We start from the raw sequence: 7,454 nt of genomic DNA on the forward strand, positions 1-7,454 counted from the left end.
AAGCTCTATAAATACATTTCTCTATTCAATGGTCTAAAAATAGCCCCATGTCGGCTCCCCCTGATGGAGCAGTTGGGGACCACAGCGGCCTCTCTCTCTCTCTCTCTCTCTCTCTCTCTCTCTCTCTCTCCTGTGGGAGGTGTGTCTCTCACATTACATCAAATCGTGCTCTGGCCATGCTCTCCATCTCAGCTGATGAGCCATGGGGAAATGTTATGGTAATTAGATCTATTATATCCCTCATAACATTACATACTATGAAGCATTTCCTTGTGGGAGAGCAAGCCATCCTACCGCCTCTATTCCAGCTCCTGCATTAGATGTCTGTTTGTGTTCATATTATAGAGCGAAGGGAGAATGAGCCAAGCAGCAGGGGTTTTAGAAGTCTGCAGTAAACCTAATTTCCACAATTTCATTTATTGGCTATTTTGGGGGCACTTTTTTTTCTCCAGTAATAATATCTGAACATGCTTTAAACAAGATTCAATTACTTGATATGAATGTTTTCAGAGTTTATTATTCTTATATATTTTTATTTATTTTGAGGTATTTATGGTTAAAACAACAACAAAATGTCATTATGGTAAAAAACAAAAAAAGTTAGGTATTAACTGGAAATAATCTGAATATCCTAATTAAATAATGTTAAAAACATTTAAGTAAATATCAAGTTAATGTTATTGTATTAATAGTAAATACATATGTTAGTATGAATTTTTCAGAATTTATGTTTTCTAGTAAAAAAAAGGTTATTTTTAAAACAAGATAATTTAATAAAGAAGCGAAAATGCATAAAAATATGAAAATATTTTCGGAGAATGTCTTTGAATTGAATTTAACTTAAAAATGAATTACTTAATATATAATGACAAATAGTATTTTCTTGTTTTAAGCTTAAATAATAATAAAAAAATAATGAGATTTGTTAAAAAGGAAAAAAAATGGCATATGAAAAATAATTATATGATATAATCACTGGTAAAGGTTACATTATTAAAATTGAGTAAATATTGTATTCATTTCTTAAAATGAATCTTTTATTTGAAAGATAATGGTTTAAAATATTTTACTGTAAAAGACAAAATACTCTTTAGATTTTAGATTTTATTTGTTATTCGGTTGTTAAGTGATGACGTAAGAAGCGCTGTTTCCGGGTCCAAGCCTCAACTCGCTTCACTTGAGAATATGACCTCAGCAGCCGTTTATGAGCACTGTTTATTCATATTAATAATTTAAGCTAAACGCTTTCAAACTTACGGTATACACTACAGTCTCCGTGCTCACAGCGTCCCAAACACAAATAATTTTTATATATTTTTTTTTATATTTATATTTTCATTGTCTTGCTATCTGGGACTTCAGTATGGAGTTAAAGGTTAAGATTATAACTTTTTCGCTAGTATTCTATCACATTGTGAGTTTATATTAGCCACTTTTGTTGTTTTCTCGTGGTAACTGATAGAGCGTTTGGACACGGAAGCGCTGCTACGTGACGTCAGACTTAACAAGTGAATAGATAAGATTTTATGTTTGTGTGAGTAAGGTGAGGGATTGGAAACAGATCCTTATTCAATATCCAGGAAGACTTTTTTTCCCGGCACAATCAGCAATCCTCTTGCTGTCAAGGATGGTCAGCACAGAGCAGCTTGTGTCAGCTGACCTGTCAAAAGCTGTGCTGTAGAAATAAACACCATGGCTTTGTCCGGCATAATGCTGGGACTGTATTTAGTAATTTTTTTTGTGATTGTGTTAGGGCTGTCAGCTGATATGTGGCACAACCAACTTTTACCTTAACCAAAGCTCATCTTGGCTGGAGCTGAAGCCCCTCTTCATGGAGGACTGCACAGTTTGTAGTACAAGCAAAGATGCATGTGATCTGCTTTTCCCATGAGGGCCCACTCCGAATTGCAGCAAGACTCCTTGAGTAACCTCTGTGTGAGGGAATGTAGACTCAACAGATCACGCAGCTGTTTATAAGACTGGACTACAAGTTTATTTAGTTCATAGGTCACGGTTTAATGTTTCATTGCCCTGACAAACATGCCTATCTGACATTAAAGGCTTGTGTATTTATAGAGCATACAATGTGAAAGTCTTAGCATTTTACATGGAGATGAATTATAAATCAAATAATGTTATAAAACGATAATGTGCACATGCGTCATATTGACATCTAGAGAAGATGAACGTGTATTTCCTGGGCTTTCACGGACTGTTTACATGTTGACCTTCATACATGCTGGACCGTTGAACTTTCACTGCCATAAATCCTATTGGCCTTTAAGTGTGTGATCAGGTAGTCGTGACTCGTGGATCCCGTCCAGCAAGAGCAGGTGAGGACAGATTCAATAAATCAGCTCAATGAGGATCCAAACATGAGTTTTTCGTCTCTGTTAATTTTCCATCAGATGTTAGCACGATGTTTTCTCTTGATATAAAAAAAACACTGTTAAATGTAGCATCTGAGTGTAATTTCTGTTGATTTCTGGAGAGGAACATTAAGGCCTGTTTTGCAGCGACTTCAATGCATATGTATCACTCCTCTATAGGTTCCTGTCTCAGATCTCTCCACCTTTGCTCTTTTCTTTCAGGCTCTCGTCAACAGTGCTTGCCCTGAATGTCAATGATGTCAGGTGTCAACAGGGGTGGAGGACTTTGAACGTTTGGAAGAAAGGGTGTGTATGTTTTGGGGTCATGTTCACAAGTGCTGTAGTTTGCAGCGCATGTCCCCTTTGGAAAATTGATAGGATGCTTTATCTTTCTTATCTGAGGCTCAGTTTACAGGCTGTTGCTTATTTTTAAACAACATGAATCTAAAATGTGTTGCATCTGAATGCTTTGATCTGAGAAACATCTCCACTTGCAAGCTCTCACTCTTAAATTGACATTCAGTGTTGCTGTTTTTGGTTTGTCAGATTGGGCTGCTTGATTAATCTCACAATCCGGTGTTTTCAGTGTCATAGAGTAGCTTGGTCCATAGTTAATGCAACGCCACACAAACAATCTGTGCATGTGCTCTGAGTTTGAGACACTTTGAACATATGTGCTAAACCATCTTCCCCTTGTGCTATAATATATATATATATATATATATATATATATATATATATATATATATATATATATATATATCGTAAATACAACATACTTAAGTAGTATTTCAATATTATTACACACACACACACACACACACACACACACACACAAAAAGTAATTGTTAGTTCTTCTATAAACAGGTTGTTGTCAAAAAAAAAATTTTTTAAGGGCCCTTCGTGCTGTAAAATACAAAAGTTATTCTAGATTCTTTTATTAAATTATTTATTATATTTTATTATTATTTTACATTGTAATATTATAATAGTAATATAATATTTGTATATTATATATATATATCAAAAAGTTGCAAGAACTGCAAGCCTGTAGCTGCTTTTCTGAAGGACACATTTTAAATCAAAATCAAAATTTATATTAAAAAACAATCAGCATTAAACATTTCCCCAAATCATGCAACTTATTTTAGTCTATTAGCACAAAAGCCTCATAATGAAAAAGTAGTAATTGTTAGATCCCTCTCAAGGTTGTTTTCTAATGGCAATAATCTTAAAACTTTTATATTGTGTCATATTTTTGCGCTGTCAAGCTGTGAGAACACTTTGGCAAGGCTCGATTTATCTTAGCGGCCAATAGCATTGATTGAAGGAGCCACTCAGCTTTGCAGACGCTCTCTGTGCTGCATGATAATGCAGTTTGGATAGAGACCCTGTCCTATCTATTTGATAATACATGATGCAGATTATAGCCATAAAGGAAGCTATAGCTCCAAATGGAGATCTTAATGGCGGTGGGAATGAAGTGACCCATCCGCTCGCCCACGCAGGTAAGATCTGCTGACCTTTCAGAGTCCATTTCACGCCCTCATATCCAATGTTCCTGCGGTTGTCATGTTATATGGAAACCTGTCCTTCCTCCGATCATCATAAGGGCATATGATGTACCTTTGGAAAGAAAGTGCTTTTACATCCCGTTCATTGGGTCGATGTGTTTTAGATGCTTGTGGAGATTATGGTGAAGCATTTACAGTGAAGTGAATAGGGAAAATATTTAGAGAAATTTAAAAGTGGAAATGTGAAGCTTACAAGTTTATAAAAGCATTTTCATAAATGCTTCTGTTAGAGCTTAAATATTATTTAAGCTGTAATGTTCTTCAGAGTTTTACAGTCATTTTTATAAGTTTTATTGATCCGTGTTTTTTGTTAATATTTTTGAAAGGAGTCTCTTATGCGCATCAAGGCTGCATTTATTTTGAAATACAGTATAAAAAACTGTAATGTTGTTAATCGTTATTACAATTAAAAATAACTTTCCTATTTTAATATATTTGAAAATCTTTTAATATATTTTAAAATGATGAATTTTCAGCATCATTACTCCAGTCTTCAGTGTCACATGATATTCAGAAATGAATTTGAGGTTTTTTTTTTTTGGAGGATTCTTTGATGAAATGAAAGTTCAAAAGAAATGTGCTTATTTGACAGAAAACCCTTGTAACATTCTAAATGGTCACGTTATACAGTCACATGAATCTAAATGACCCTGGGCCATAAAACCTGTCATAAGGTTACATTTTTTGAAATTGAGATTTATATATCATATGAAAGCTGAATAAATAAGCTTTCCATTGATGTGTGGTTTATTAGGATATAACAATATTTGTCTGAGACACAACTATTTGAAAATCTGGAATCTGAGGGTGCAAAAAAAATGTAAATACTAAGAAAATCACCTTTAAAGTTGTCCAAATGAATTCTTAGCAATGCATTTAGTAATCAAAAATAAAATTTTGATATATTTACGGTATGAAATTTACAAAATATCTTCATGGAACATGATCTTTACTTAATTGTCCTAATGATTTTTGGCATAAAAAAAAATTATAATGTTGACCCATGCAATGTATTTTTGGCTATTGCTTCAAATATACCCGTGCCACTTATGGCTGGTTTTGTGCTTCAGGGTCACAGATGTGTTCTTATCTTGGTATTAATTTTTTGCATAAAATCTGACTAACCCCAAACTTACCCAAACTTTATTTTTCCAAACTAACGTTACATCTTGAAAATATAGGCTACTTTACCATAGTTTGACCACTTATGTATTGTCAATATTCACAGTCATTGTAAGTGCCTCACTGTAACCCAGATTTGTCCTTTTTTTTTTTTTTTTTTTTTTTAAGAAAATGAGGGTCAAGTGGAAATAATTTTTAGTAGTATTCAACATTGCGTCACTGAACCCAGAATTTTCCTTTTACAGTTTAGTATTTCTGTCAAATCATTACTTGCTAAACTAATATCCTCTAATTTTTAAGTTATGTTCCTGATGTAACCCAAATTCCTTAGTATATCCAAAACCTCAGAACAACTTGATGATGTAACAGAAACTATGGACTCTCTCTTTTCTAGCATTTTAAATACAGTTGCTCCTCTACGCTTAAGGAAGGTTAAGGAAACCAGTCTGACACCATGGTATAATGAGCATACTCGCACCCTAAAGAGAGCAGCCCGAATAATGGAGCGCAGCTGGAGGAAAACAAAACTAGAGGTATTTCTTATTGCTTGGCGGGAATGTAACCTATCCTACAGAAAAGCATTAAAAACTGCTAGATCCGATTACTTTTCTTCTCATTTAGAAGAAAACAAACATAACCCCAGGTATTTATTCAATACAGTGAATTTTTTTAAACTAAAAATAAAGCCTCAACAAGTGTTGACATTTCCCAACATCACAGCAGTAATGACTTTATGAACTACTTTACTTCTAAAATCGATACTATTAGAGATAAAATTGTAACCATTCAGCCGTCAGCTACAGTATCGCATCAGACAGTGCACTATAGACCCCCTGAGGAACAGTTCCACTCATTCTCTAATATAGGAGAGGAAGAAGTGATTAAACTTGTTAAATCATCTAAACCAACAACATGTATGTTAGACCCTATACCATCTAAGCTCCTAAAAGAGGTGCTTCCAGAAGTCATAGATCCTCTTCTAACTATTATTAATTCCTCATTGTCATTAGGATATGTCCCCAAAACCTTCAAACTGGCTGTTATTAAGCCCCTCATCAAAAAACCACAACTTGACCCCAAAGAACTAGTTAATTATAGACCGATCTCAAATCTCCCTTTAATGTCCAAGATACTAGAAAAGGAAGTATCCTCACAATTATATTCCTTCTTAGAGAAAAATGGTATCTGTGAGGATTTCCAGTCAGGATTTAGACCGTATCATAGTACTGAGACTGTTCTCCTTAGAGTTGCAAATGATCTGCTCTTATCATCTGATCGTGGTTGTATCTCTCTATTAGTTCTATTGGATCTTAGTGCTGCATTTGACACAATTGACCACAACATTCTTTTGCATAGACTTGAACACTTTGTTGGCATTAATGGAAGTGCATTAGCATGGTTTAAATCGTACATATATGACCGCCATCAGTTCATTGCAGTGAATGATGAGGTATCATATCGATCACAAGTGCAGCATGGAGTACCTCAAGGCTCAGTACTAGGGCCGCTACTCTTCACACTTTACATGTAACCGTTGGGAGATATCATCAGGAAACACGGTGTTAGCTTTCACTGTTATGCTGATGATACTCAGCTCTATATTTCTTCGCAGCCCAGTGAAACACACCAATTTGAAAAACGAATGGAATGCATAGTCGATATAAAAAACTGAATGACGAGTAATTTCTTACTGCTAAATTCTGAAAAAACAGAGGTGTTCATTATAGTTCCTAAAAACTCCGCATGTAATAACCTAGAACACTGTCTAAGACTTGATGGCTGCTCTGTCAATTCTTCGTCATCAGTTAGGAACCTAGGTGTGCTACTTGATAGCAATCTTTCCTTAGAAAGCCACGTTTCTAGCTGTAAAACTGCATTTTTTCCATCTAAAAAATATATCTAAATTACGGTCTATGCTCTCAATGTCAAATGCAGAAATGTTAATCCATGCATTTATGACCTCAAGGTTAGATTCTTGTAATGATGTATTGGGTGGTTGTTCTGCATGCTTAGTAAACAAACTACAGTTAGTCCAAAATGCAGCAGCAAGAGTTCTTACTAGAACCAGGAAGTATGACCATATTAGCCCGGTCCTGTCAACACTGCACTGGCTCACTATCAAACAGTAAACAGTAAACTCTGGAATAACCTACCTAACATTGTTCGGGAGGCAGACACACTCTTGCAGTTTAAATCTAGATTAAAGACCCATCTCTTTAACCTGGTTTACACATAACGTACTAATGTGCTTTTAATATCCAAATCCGTTAAAGGATTTTTAGGCTGCATTAATTAAAAGAACCGGGAACACTTCCCATAACACCCGATGTACTTGCTACATCATTAGAAGAATGGCATCTACGCTAATATTAGTCTGTTTCTCTCTTAT

Source organism: Carassius carassius, chromosome 33 (genome assembly GCF_963082965.1).
Source record: "Carassius carassius chromosome 33, fCarCar2.1, whole genome shotgun sequence".
Lineage (NCBI taxonomy): Eukaryota > Metazoa > Chordata > Actinopteri > Cypriniformes > Cyprinidae > Carassius > Carassius carassius.